This window comes from Rutidosis leptorrhynchoides, chromosome 5, assembly GCF_046630445.1.
Source record: "Rutidosis leptorrhynchoides isolate AG116_Rl617_1_P2 chromosome 5, CSIRO_AGI_Rlap_v1, whole genome shotgun sequence".
NCBI lineage: Eukaryota > Viridiplantae > Streptophyta > Magnoliopsida > Asterales > Asteraceae > Rutidosis > Rutidosis leptorrhynchoides.
The window spans coordinates 85,049,003-85,062,534 of record NC_092337.1 but is presented as its reverse complement, the minus strand read 5'-3'; positions in this window follow the sequence as shown (position 1 = coordinate 85,062,534).

Below are 13,532 nucleotides of genomic sequence, written 5' to 3'. Positions count from 1 at the left end.
ACGAAATGTGTTTGTATTTTATGTTTTTGTTTGTATATTATTGATATTGCTTACGATACCCAAGTATTTTTGCTAGATTTAAGTTGTGTAACTCTGTTGATATATAGACGCAAGATAATCCTTGCGTCTTTGTGTATGCCTCACACTGTACGCAAGGTGATATTTGCGTCTTTGCGTATGGCATAAGGTTAACTTTGCATGTGCACGCAAGGTAAACCTTGCATCCTTGCGTCTCGTGCATAGGTTACGCAAGGTAAGCCTTGCGTCCTTGCGTCTCAAAAAAAACCATACGCAAGGTAATCCTTGCGTCCTTGCGTCTATGTGATTTTCTTCTGAATTTTATAGGGCTATGTGGAAGGTAAATTGACCATGAAGAATATGTTGACCGTGATTCCTCAGGTCAAGAAAATGTTGACTGTAAAACAAGAAAAACTATTTATAAGTACATGCTTTGGTCCCTGGTTAGATCTTTCATACACGGGTAATGATCCTGGACTAGTATATGCCATGCTCCAACGGAAATGTGAGCGTTCAGCAAAATTGGATGCTAGTAAGTACCCGGAAGAGCAACAAGATATATGGTTTCATTTTTCTCCTAATTTTATGATTAGATTTGGTCGGCGTGAATTTTGTTTAGTCACCGGATTTTTGTTTGGTAGCCGGACGGACATGGCACATTACATCCCTCGAAATTATGAATCTAAGACCGCACCCATTAGACGGCGTTGTTTTCTAGAGCGTGCCAATGCCAGCAACATTTTGGTTAGTGATATACAAAACATCATTATCAAAAAACAAGGTGATGTAAAGGTTCCCAAGGTTAGTGACGATGATATCGTTCGACTAGCTATCATTTTGATCGTAGAGAAAGCGTTTATGGGGAAGCAGGGGCAACATGTTATTAGTAAACAGTTTCTATGGTTGGTTGAAGATTTCAATAAGGTGAACGCGTACCCATGGGGGTCTCGTATTTAGGATGATACTTACTCAGCGGTTAGCGAAGGTTTTGAGGTTCGAGAAAGCCAATTAGAGAGTGGGGGTGGAAATGTAGTGACCCGAACTTTTCCATGTTTATATATATTAAATGAAATTGATATTTATATGATTAAGTGTTTCCAACATGTTAAGAAATCAAACTTATTAAGACTTGATTAATTGGAATAGGTTTCATATAGACAAATGACCACCCAAGTTGACCGGTGATTCACGAACGTTAAAACTTGTAAAAACTATACGATGACATATATATGGTTATATATATAGTTAACATGATTTTATTATAAGTATGTATCTCATTAGTTATTTTAACAATGAGTTATATACATAAAAATGAGACTATTAAATTAAGAAACTCGAAAACGATATATATAACGATTATCGTTATAACGTCTTACTAGGTACATATGAATCATATTAAGATATTGATACACTTGGTTAATTATGTTAAATGATAAGTAAATATATCATTAAGTGTATTAACAATGAACTACATATGTAAAAATAAGACTACTAACTTAATGATTTTGAAACGAGACATATATATAACGATTATCGTTGTAACGACATTTAATGTATATAGATCATATTAAGAGATATTCGTACATCATAATATCATGATAATATAATAATTTAAAATCTCATTTGATATTATAAACATTGGGTTAACAACATTTAACAAGATCGTTAACCTAAAGGTTTCAAAACAACATTTACATGTAACGACTAACGATGACTTAACGACTCAGTTAAAATGTATATACATGTAGTGTTTTAATATGTATTCATACACTTTTGAAAGAATTCAAGACACTTATCAAAATACTTCTACTTAACAAAAATTCTTACAATTACATCCTCGTTCAGTTTCATCAACAAATCTACTCGTATGCACCCGTATTCGTACTCGTACAATACACAGCTTTTAGATGTGTGTACTATTGGTATATACACTCCAATGATCAGCTCTTAGTAGCCCATGTGAGTCACCTAACACATGTGGGAACCATCATTTGGCAACTAGCATGAAATATCTCATAAAATTACAAAAATATGAGTAATCATTCATGACTTATTTACATGAAAATAAAAATTACATATCCTTTATATCTTCATACACCAACGACCAAAAACACCTACAAACACTTTCATTCTTCTATTTTATTCATATAATTGATCTCTCTCAAGTTCTATCTTCAAGTTCTAAGTGTTCTTCATAAATTCCAAAAGTTCTAGTTTCATAAAATCAAGAATACTTCCAAGATTGCAAGTTTACTTCCAAGTTTTCTAAATCCATTCCAAGTAATCATCCAAGATCAAGAAACCTTTGTTAATTACAGTAGGTTATCTTTCTAATACAAGGTAATAATCATATTCAAACTTTAATTCAATTTCTATAACTATAACAATCTTATTTCGAGTGGAAATCTTACTTGAAATTGTTTTCGTGTCATGATTCTGCTTCAAGAACTTTCAAGCCATCCAAGGATCCTTTGAAGCTAGATCCATTTTTCTCATTTCCAGTAGATTTATCCAAGGAACTTGAGGTAGTAATGATGTTCTTAACATCATTCAATTCATACATAAAAAGCTGTCTTATTCAACGTTATAAACTTGTAATCACTAGAACATAGTTTAGTTAATTCTAAACTTGTTCGCAAATAAAGTTAATCCTTCTAACTAGACTTTTAAAATCAACTAAACACATGTTCTATATCTATATGATATGCTAACTTAATGATTTAAAACCCGGAAACACGATAAACAACATAAAACTGGATATACGCCGTCGTAGTAAAACCGGGGGCTGTTTTGGTTGGGATAATTAAAAGCTAAGAAGAACTTTGATTTAAAAGCTATACTTCTGGAAAAATGATTTTTCTTATGAACATGAAACTATATCCAAAAATCATGGTTAAACTCAAAGTGAAAGTATGTTTTCCAAAATGGTCATCAAGATGTCGTTCTTGAAATGTCCCGTTCTTATTGATTAAAAACGTTCCATATTAATTGATTTCTTTGCGAGGTTTTGACCTCTATATGAGACATTTTTCAAAGACTGCATTCATTTTTAAAACAAACCATAACCTTTATTTCATAAATAAAGGTTTAAAAAGCTTTACGTAGATTATCAAATAATGATAATCTAAAATATCCTGTTTACACACGACCATTACATAATGGTTTACAATACAAATATGTTACATCGAAATCAGTTTCTTGAATGCAGTTTTTACACAATATCATACAAACATGGACTCCAAATCTTGTCCTTATTTTAGTTAACAACAGCGGAAGCTCTTAATAATCACCTGAGAATAAACATGCTTAAAACGTCAACAAAATTGTTGGTGAGTTATAGGTTTAACCTATATATATCAAATCATAATAATAGACCACAAGATTTCATATTTCAATACACATCCCATACATAGAGATAAAAATCATTCATATGGTGAACACCTGGTAAGCGACATTAACAAGATGCATATATAAGAATATCCCCATCATTCCGGGACACCCTTCGGATATGATATAAATTTCGAAGTACTAAAGCATCCGGTACTTTGGATGGGGTTTGTTAGGCCCAATAGATCTATCTTTAGGATTCGCGTCAATTAGGGTGTCTGTTCCCTAATTCTTAGATTACCAGACTTAATAAAAAGGGGCATATTCGATTTCGATAATTCAACCATAGAATGTAGTTTCACGTACTTGTGTCTATTTTGTAAATCATTTATAAAACCTGCATGTATTCTCATCCCAAAAATATTAGATTTTAAAAGTGGGACTATAACTCACTTTCACAGATTTTTACTTCGTCGAGAAGTAAGACTTGGCCACTGTTGATTCACGAACCTATAACAATATATACATATATATTAAAGTATGTTCAAAATATATTTACAACACTTTTAATATATTTTGATGTTTTAAGTTTATTAAGTCAGCTGTCCTCGTTAGTAACCTACAACTAGTTGTCCACAGTTAGATGTACAGAAATAAATCGATAAATATTATCTTGAATCAATCCACGACCCAGTGTATAGGTATCTCAGTATTGATCACAACTCAAACTATATATATTTTGGAATCAACCTCAACCCTGTATAGCTAACTCCAACATTCACATATAGAGTGTCTATGGTTGTTCCGAAATATATATAGATGTGTCGACATGATAGGTCGAAACATTGTATACGTGTCTATGGTATCTCAAGATTACATAATATACAATACAAGTTGATTAAGTTATGGTTGGAATAGATTTGTTACCAATTTTCACGTAGCTAAAATGAGAAAAATTATCCAATCTTGTTTTACCCATAACTTCTTCATTTTAAATCCGTTTTGAGTGAATCAAATTGCTATGGTTTCATATTGAACTCTATTTTATGAATCTAAACAGAAAAAGTATAGGTTTATAGTCAGAAAAATAAGTTACAAGTCGTTTTTGTAAAGGTAGTCATTTCAGTCGAAAGAACGACGTCTAGATGACCATTTTAGAAAACATACTTCCACTTTGAGTTTAACCATAATTTTTGGATATAGTTTCATGTTCATAATAAAAATTATTTTCTCAGAATAACAACTTTTAAATCAAAGTTTATCATAGTTTTTAATTAACTAACCCAAAACAGCCCGCGGTGTTACTACGACTGCGTAAATCCGGTTTTACGGTGTTTTTCGTGTTTCCAGGTTTTAAATCATTAAGTTAGCATATCATATAGATATAGAACATGTGTTTAGTTAATTTTAAAAGTCAAGTTAGAAGGATTAACTTTTGTTTGTGAACAAGTGTAGAATTAACTAAACTATGTTCTAGTGATTACGAGTTTAAACCTTCGAATAAGATAGTTTTATATATATGAATCGAATGATGTTATGAACATCATTAATACCTCAAGTTTAGTAGGTAAACCTACTGGAAGTGACAAGAAATTATCTAGCTTCAAAGGATCTTGGATGGCTTGAAAGTTCTTGAAGTAGGATCATGACACAAAAACAAGTTCAAGTAAGATTTTTACTCGAATTAAGATAGTTTATAGTTATAGAAATTGAATCAAAGTTTGAATATGAATATTACCTTGAATAAGAAAGATAACCTACTGTATATAACAAAGGTTTCTTGATCTTAGATGATTACTTGGAATGGATTAGAAAGCTTGGAAGTAAATTAGTAAACTTGAAGGGATTTTTGAAGTGTTCTTGAAGTGTTCTTCCTATGATGATTATAGCTTGATTCTTGAAGTGATTTTTCATGAAGATGATGATTAACTACTTGAAAAATACGTTCATAATAGTGTGTGTGTGTGTGTTGAGAGAGAATTAGAAAGAGAATTGGAAGTGAAATGGAGTGAATGATGAGTGGTAATTGGTGAGTGGGGTTAAAAGGAGTTCTAGTTAGTTGACTAGCTCATGGTAGAAGTTAAAATTGATTAGTCATACATGACATAATCAAGAGTGGAATCCCATGCTAGTTCCTATTGGTATATACCCATAGTAAGTACGTTTTGAAGCTGTGTATAATACGGGTAAGAATACGACTAGAATTCTTGATGCAAGAAAAGAATGGGAAAGTAACTGTAACCATTTTCGTTAAGTATGAGTGTTTTGATATATGTCTTGAAGTCTTCCAAAAGTATTTTAATACATCTAAATACACTACATGTATATACATTTTAACTGAGTCGTTAAGTCATCGTTAGTCGTTACATGTAAGTGTTGTTTTGAAACCTTTAAGTTAACGATCTCAATTAATGTTGTTAACCCATTATTTATTATATCTAATGAGATGTTAAATTATTATATTATCATGATATTATGATATATTAATATATCTTAATATGATATATATACATTTAAATGTCGTTACAACGATAATCGTTACATATATGTCTCGTTTCAAAATCCTTAAGTTAGTAGTCTTGTTTATATGTATATAACTCATTGTTAATATACTTATGGAGATACTTACTTATCATAAGGTCCATGAACACAGCTGGTGCATTAGTTAAACCAAATGGCATGACCATAAATTCGTAATGACCGTAACGTGTTCTGAAAGCAGTCTTTGGAATATCATCTTCTTTCACCCGCATTTGATGATACCCGGAACGTAAGTCAATCTTTGAATAAACAGACGAGCCTTGTAGTTGATCAAATAAGTCATCGATTCTCGGTAGTGGGTAGCGGTTCTTGATGGTAAGTTTGTTCAACTCTCGGTAGTCGATACACAACCTGAAAGTACCATCTTTCTTCTTGACAAACAAAACAGGAGCTCCCCACGGTGATGTGCTTGGTCGAATGAAACCACGCTCTAAAAGTTCTTGTAATTGGCTTTGCAGTTCTTTCATCTCGCTGGGTGCGACTCTGTAAGGAGCACGAGCTATTGGTGCAGCTCCTGGTATAAGATCTATTTGAAATTCAACGGATCGATGTGGGGGTAATCCCGGTAATTCTTTCGGAAATACATCGGGAAATTCTTTTGCAATGGGAACATCATTGATGCTCTTTTCTTCAGTTTGTACTTTCTCGACGTGTGCTAGAACAGCATAGCAACCTTTTCTTATTAGTTTTTGTGCCTTCAAATTACTAATAAGATGTAGCTTCGTGTTGCCCTTTTCTCCGTACACCATTAAGGGTTTTCCTTTTTCTCGTATAATGCGAATTGCATTTTTGTAACAAACGATCTCTACTTTCACTTCTTTCAACCAGTCCATACCGATTATCACATCAAAACTCCCTAACTCTACTGGTATCAAGTCAATCTTAAATGTTTCGCTAACCAGTTTAATTTCTCGATTCCGACATATATTATCTGCTGAAATTACTTTACCATTTGCTAATTCGAGTAAAAATTTACTATCCAAAGGCGTCAATGGACAACTTAATTTAGCACAAAAATCTCTACTCATATAGCTTCTATCCGCACCCGAATCAAATAAAACGTAAGCAGATTTATTGTCAATAAGAAACGTACCCGTAACAAGCTCCGGGTCTTCCTGTGCCTCTGCCGCATTAATATTGAAAACTCTTCCGCGGCCTTGTCCATTCGTGTTCTCCTGGTTCGGGCAATTTCTAATAATTTGGCCCGATTTTCCACATTTATAACAAACTACATTGGCATAACTTACTCCGACACTACTTGCTCCGCCATTACTCATTCCGACACCATTTGTTCCTTTCGTTCTATTAACCCCTGGTCCGTAGACCTCACACTTCACCGCGCTATCACCATTTCTTTTACACTTGTTGCAAAATTTGGTGCAGAACTCCGAGTGATACTTTTCACACCTTTGGCATAGCTGCTTCTGATTGTTGTTGTTGTTGCGGTTATTATTGTTGTTGGGATGATTGTTGTAGTTGCTGTTGTTGTTGTTGTTGTTGTTGTTGTTGTTGTTGTTGGGCCGTTTGTTGTAGTTGCGATTGATGTGGCAATTGTTGGGATAATTGTTGCGATTATTGTTGTAATTGTTGTTGTTGTTGTATTGGTGATTCTTATCACCGTTTTCCTCCCACTTTCTTTTGACTTGCTTCATATTGGCCTCTTCCGCAGTCTGTTCTTTAATTCTTTCTTCAATCTGGTTCACTAGTTTGTGAGCCATTCTACATGCCTGTTGTATGGAGGCGGGCTCGTGTGAACTTATATCTTCTTGGATTCTTTCCGGTAATCCTTTCACAAATGCGTCGATCTTCTCTTCCTCATCTGCGAATGCTCCCGGACACAATAGGCACAATTCTGTGAATCGTCTTTCGTACGTGGTAATATCAAATCCTTGGGTTCGTAACCCTCTAAGTTCTGTCTTGAGCTTATTGACCTCGGTTCTGGGACGGTACTTCTCGTTCATCAAGTGCTTGAATGCTGACCACGGTAGTGCGTACGCATCGTCTTGTCCCACTTGCTCTAGATAGGTATTTCACCATGTTAACGCAGAACCTGTGAAGGTATGCGTAGCGTACTTTACTTTGTCCTCTTCAGTACAATTACTTATGGCAAACACCGATTCGACCTTCTCGGTCCACCGTTTCAATCCGATCGGTCCTTCGGTTCCATCAAATTCCAAAGGTTTGCAGGCAGTGAATTCTTTGTAGGTGCATCCTACACGATTTCCTGTACTGCTAGATCTAAGGTTATTGTTGGTATGTAGCGCAGCCTGTAGTGCGGCTTTGTTTGAAGCTAGAAAAGTACGGAATTCCTCTTCATTCATATTCACGGTGTGTCGAGTAGTCGGTGCCATTTCCTTCAAAATAGTTAAATGGAACAAGTTAATCATACAGAATATTAAGAGTAGTTAATAGTATTTCGTAGCATAATATGAACTCATTTATAAAAGCTTTTTCTTCATATTAGCATTTTATAAGTTTAAATTCGGGTAGTACCTACCCGTTAAGTTCATACTTAGTAGCTAATATACAATTCAACTACTACAATTCTATATGAAAAACTGATTATAATAATATTTCGCGTTCAAACTTTTACACAATATTTTACAAACTTACAATACCGCTTATTTTACATATAGCATGAAATATAGCACACAATAACTTTGATACAAGATAGTTGTGAAGATAATTCTAGCTAGTACACAAGTCGTTCAGCAAAGGCAATAAAGACACGTAATTCATACGTCCAGAAACAAGTCATGCATTCTGGTTTTACTAGGACTACTTCCCATCCTTGGTATTGTGGAACATAACCGTTATGGCCGTTGATAAGACAGCGTGTTGTAACGTCGTCAAAGGGACGAGGGTTACGTAATGTCCAACAGTCCCGTAACAATCTAAAAACCTCATTTCTTACCCCAATTACCGACTCCGTCACTTGTGGGAACGTTTTGTTTAATAGTTGTAGGCCGATGTTCTTGTTCTCACTTTGGTGAGAAGCGAACATTACTAATCCGTAAGCATAACATGCTTCTTTATGTTGCATGTTAGCCGCTTTTTCTAAATCACGAAGTCCAATATTCGAATATATTGAGTCAAAATAATTTCTTAACACATTGCATAAAATAGCATTTGGGTTCCCCGCAATATATGCGTCAAAGTAAACACATCCTAACTTATGGATTTCCCAATGTGATATCCCCCGTCTTTCAAACGGAAGCCTTTTATAAACCAAGGCATTCTTGGAACGTTCTTCGAATGTCTTACAAACTGATCTAGCCTTAAATAGTTGTGCCGAAGAATTCTGACCGACTCTAGACAAGATTTCATCAATCATGTCTCCGGGTAGGTCTCTTAAAATATTGGGTTGTCTATCCATTTTGTGTTTTTATACTGTAAAATAGGCAAGAGTTAGATTCATAAAAAAAATACTTATTAATACAAGCAATTTTTACATATATCATAAAGCATAAGCACACTATATTACATATATTACACCACACGGATACAACTATCTTATTCCGACTCGCTTGTTTCTTCTTCTTCGGTTTTGGTTCGTTTTGCCAAGTTTCTAGGGATATATGATGTTCCCCTAATACGAGCCGTCGTTTTCCACATTGGTTTAGAAAAACCTGGTGGTTTAGAGGTTCCCGGGTCATTGTTACAACTTAAGGACTTCGGGGGTTGACGATACATATAAAGTTCATCGGGGTTGGAATTAGATTTCTCTATTTTTATGCCCTTTTCCTTATTATTTTCTTTTGCCTTTTTAAATTCAGTTGGGGTAATTTCTATAACATCATCGGAATTCTCGTCGGAATCCGATTCATCGGAGAATTGGTAATCCTCCCAATATTTTGCTTCCTTGGCGGAAACACCATTGACCATAATTAACCTTGGTCGGTTGGTTGAGGATTTTCTTTTACTTAACCGTTTTATTATTTCCCCCACCGGTTCAATTTCTTCATCCGGTTCCGATTCTTCTTCCGGTTCCGATTCTTCTTCCGGTTCCGACTATTCTTCCGGTTCCTCTTCGGGAACTTGTGAATCAGTCCACGAATCATTCCAATTTACATTTGACTCTTCATTATTATTAGATGAGTCAATGGGACTTGTTCTAGAGGTAGACATCTATCACATAATATAAAACGCGTTAAGAGATTAATATATCACATAATATTCACATGTTAAAAATATATAGTTTCCAACAAAATTTGTTAAGCAATCATTTTTCAAGTAAACACGGTCGAAGTCCAGACTCACTAATGCATCCTAACAAACTCGATAAGACACACTAATGCAAAATTCTGGTTCTCTAAGACCAACGCTCGGATACCAACTGAAATGTCCCGTTCTTATTGATTAAAAACGTTCCATATTAATTGATTTCGTTGCGAGGTTTTGACCTCTATATGAGAAGTTTTTCAAAGACTGCATTCATTTTTAAAACAAACCATAACCTTTATTTCATAAATAAAGGTTTAAAAAGCTTTACGTAGATTATCAAATAATGATAATCTAAAATATCCTGTTTACACACGGCCATTACATAATGGTTTACAATACAAATATGTTACATCGAAATCAGTTTCTTGAATGCAGTTTTTACACAATATCATACAAACATGGACTCCAAATCTTATCCTTATTTTAGTATGCAACAGTGGAAGCTCTTAATAATCACCTGAGAATAAACATGCTTAAAACGTCAACAAAAATGCTGGTGAGTTATAGGTTTAACCTATATATATCAAATCATAATAATAGACCACAAGATTTCATATTTCAATACACATCCCATACATAGAGATAAAAATCATTAATATGGTGAACACCTGGTAAGCGACATTAACAAGATGCATATATAAGAATATCCCCATCATTCCGGGACACCCTTCGGATATGATATAAATTTCGAAGTACTAAAGCATCCGGTACTTTGGATAGGGTTTGTTAGGCCCAATAGATTTATCTTTAGGATTCGCGTCAATTAGGGTGTCTGTTCCCTAATTCTTAGATTACCAAACTTAATAAAAAGGGGCATATTCAATTTCGATAATTCAACCATAGAATGTAGTTTCACGTACTTGTGTCTATTTTGTAAATCATTTATAAAACCTGCATGTATTCTCATCCCAAAAATATTAGATTTTAAAAGTGGGACTATAACTCACTTTCACAGATTTTTACTTCGTCGAGAAGTAAGACTTGGCCACTGTTGATTCACGAACCTATAACAATATATACATATATATTAAAGTATGTTCAAAATATATTTACAACACTTTTAATATATTTTGATGTTTTAAGTTTATTAAGCCAGCTGTCCTCGTTAGTAACCTACAACTAGTTGTCCACAGTTAGATGTACAGAAATAAATTGATAAATATTATCTTGAATCAATCCACGACCCAGTGTATAGGTATCTCAGTATTGATCACAACTCAAACTATATATATTTTGGAATCAACCTCAACCCTGTATAACTAACTCCAACATTCACATATAGAGTGTCTATGGTTGTTCCGAAATATATATAGATGTGTCGACATGATAGGTCGAAACATTGTATACGTGTCTATGGTATCTCAAGATTACATAATATACAATACAAGTTGATTAAGTTATGGTTGGAATAGATTTGTTACCAATTTTCACGTAGCTAAAATGAGAAAAATTATCCAATCTTGTTTTACCCATAACTTCTTCATTTTAAATCCGTTTTGAGTGAATCAAATTGCTATGGTTTCATATTGAACTCTATTTTATGAATCTAAACAGAAAAAGTATAGGTTTATAGTCGGAAAAATAAGTTACAAGTCGTTTTTGTAAAGGTAGTCATTTCAGTCGAAAGAACGACGTCTAGATGACCATTTTAGAAAACATACTTCCACTTTGAGTTTAACCATAATTTTTGGATATAGTTTCATGTTCATAATAAAAATCATTTTCTCAGAATAACAACTTTTAAATCAAAGTTTATCATAGTTTTTAATTAACTAACCCAAAACAGCCCGCGGTGTTACTACGACGGCGTAAATCCGGTTTTACGGTGTTTTTCATGTTTCCAGGTTTTAAATCATTAAGTTAGCATATCATATAGATATAGAACATGTGTTTAGTTAATTTTAAAAGTCAAGTTAGAAGGATTAACTTTTGTTTGCGAACAAGTTTAGAATTAACTAAACTATGTTCTAGTGATAACGAGTTTAAACCTTCGAATAAGATAGTTTTATATATATGAATTGAATGATGTTATGAACATCATTACTACCTCAAGTTTAGTAGGTAAACCTACTGGAAGTGACAAGAAATGATCTAGCTTCAAAGGATCTTGGATGGCTTGAAAGTTCTTGAAGTGGGATCATGACACAAAAACAAGTTCAAGTAAGATTTTTACTCGAATTAAGATAGTTTATAGTTATAGAAATTGAATCAAAGTTTGAATATGAATATTACCTTGAATAAGAAAGATAACCTACTGTATATAACAAAGGTTTCTTGATCTTAGATGATTACTTGGAATGGATTAGAAAGCTTGGAAGTAAATTAGTAAACTTGAAGGGATTTTTGAAGTGTTCTTGAAGTGTTCTTCCTAAGATGATTATAGCTTGATTCTTGAAGTTATTTTTCATGAAGATGATGATTAACTACTGGAAAAATACGTTCATAATAGTGTGTGTGTGTGTGTGTTGAGAGAGAATTAGAAAGAGAATTGGAAGTGAAATGGAGTGAATGATGAGTGGTAATTGGTGAGTGGGGTTAAAAGGAGTTCTAGTTAGTTGACTAGCTCATGGTAGAAGTTAAAATTGATTAGTCATACATGACATAATCAAGATTGGAATCCCATGCTAGTTCCTATTGGTATATACCCATAGTAAGTACGTTTTGAAGCTGTGTATAATACGGATAAGAATACGACTAGAATTCTTGATGCAAGAAAAGAATGGGAAAGTAACTGTAACCATTTTCGTTAAGTATGAGTGTTTTGATATATGTCTTGAAGTCTTCTAAAAGTATTTTAATACATCTAAATACACTACATGTATATACATTTTAACTGAGTCGTTAAGTCATCGTTAGTTGTTACATGTAAGTGTTGTTTTGAAACCTTTAAGTTAACAATCTCAATTAATGTTGTTAACCCATTATTTATTATATCTAATGATATGTTAAATTATTATATTATCATAATATTATGATATATTAATATATCTTAATATGATATATATACATTTAAATGTCGTTACAACGATAATCGTTACATATATGTCTCGTTTCGAAATCCTTAAGTTAGTAGTCTTGTTTATATGTATATAACTCATTGTTAATATACTTATGGAGATACTTACTTATCATAATCTCATGTTAACCATATGTATATCCATATATATATCGTCATGTCGTTTTTACAAGTTTTTACGTTCGTGAATCGCCGGTCAACTTGGGTGGTCAATTGTCTATATGAAACATATTTCAATTAATCAAGTCTTAACAAGTTTGATTGCTTAACATGTTGGAAACATTTAATCATGTAAATATCAATCTCAATTAATATATATAAACATGGAAAAGTTCGGGTCACTACAGTTCTTTCGACGGAAATGACTACCTCTTTCAAAAACGACTTGTAACTTGTATTTCCAACT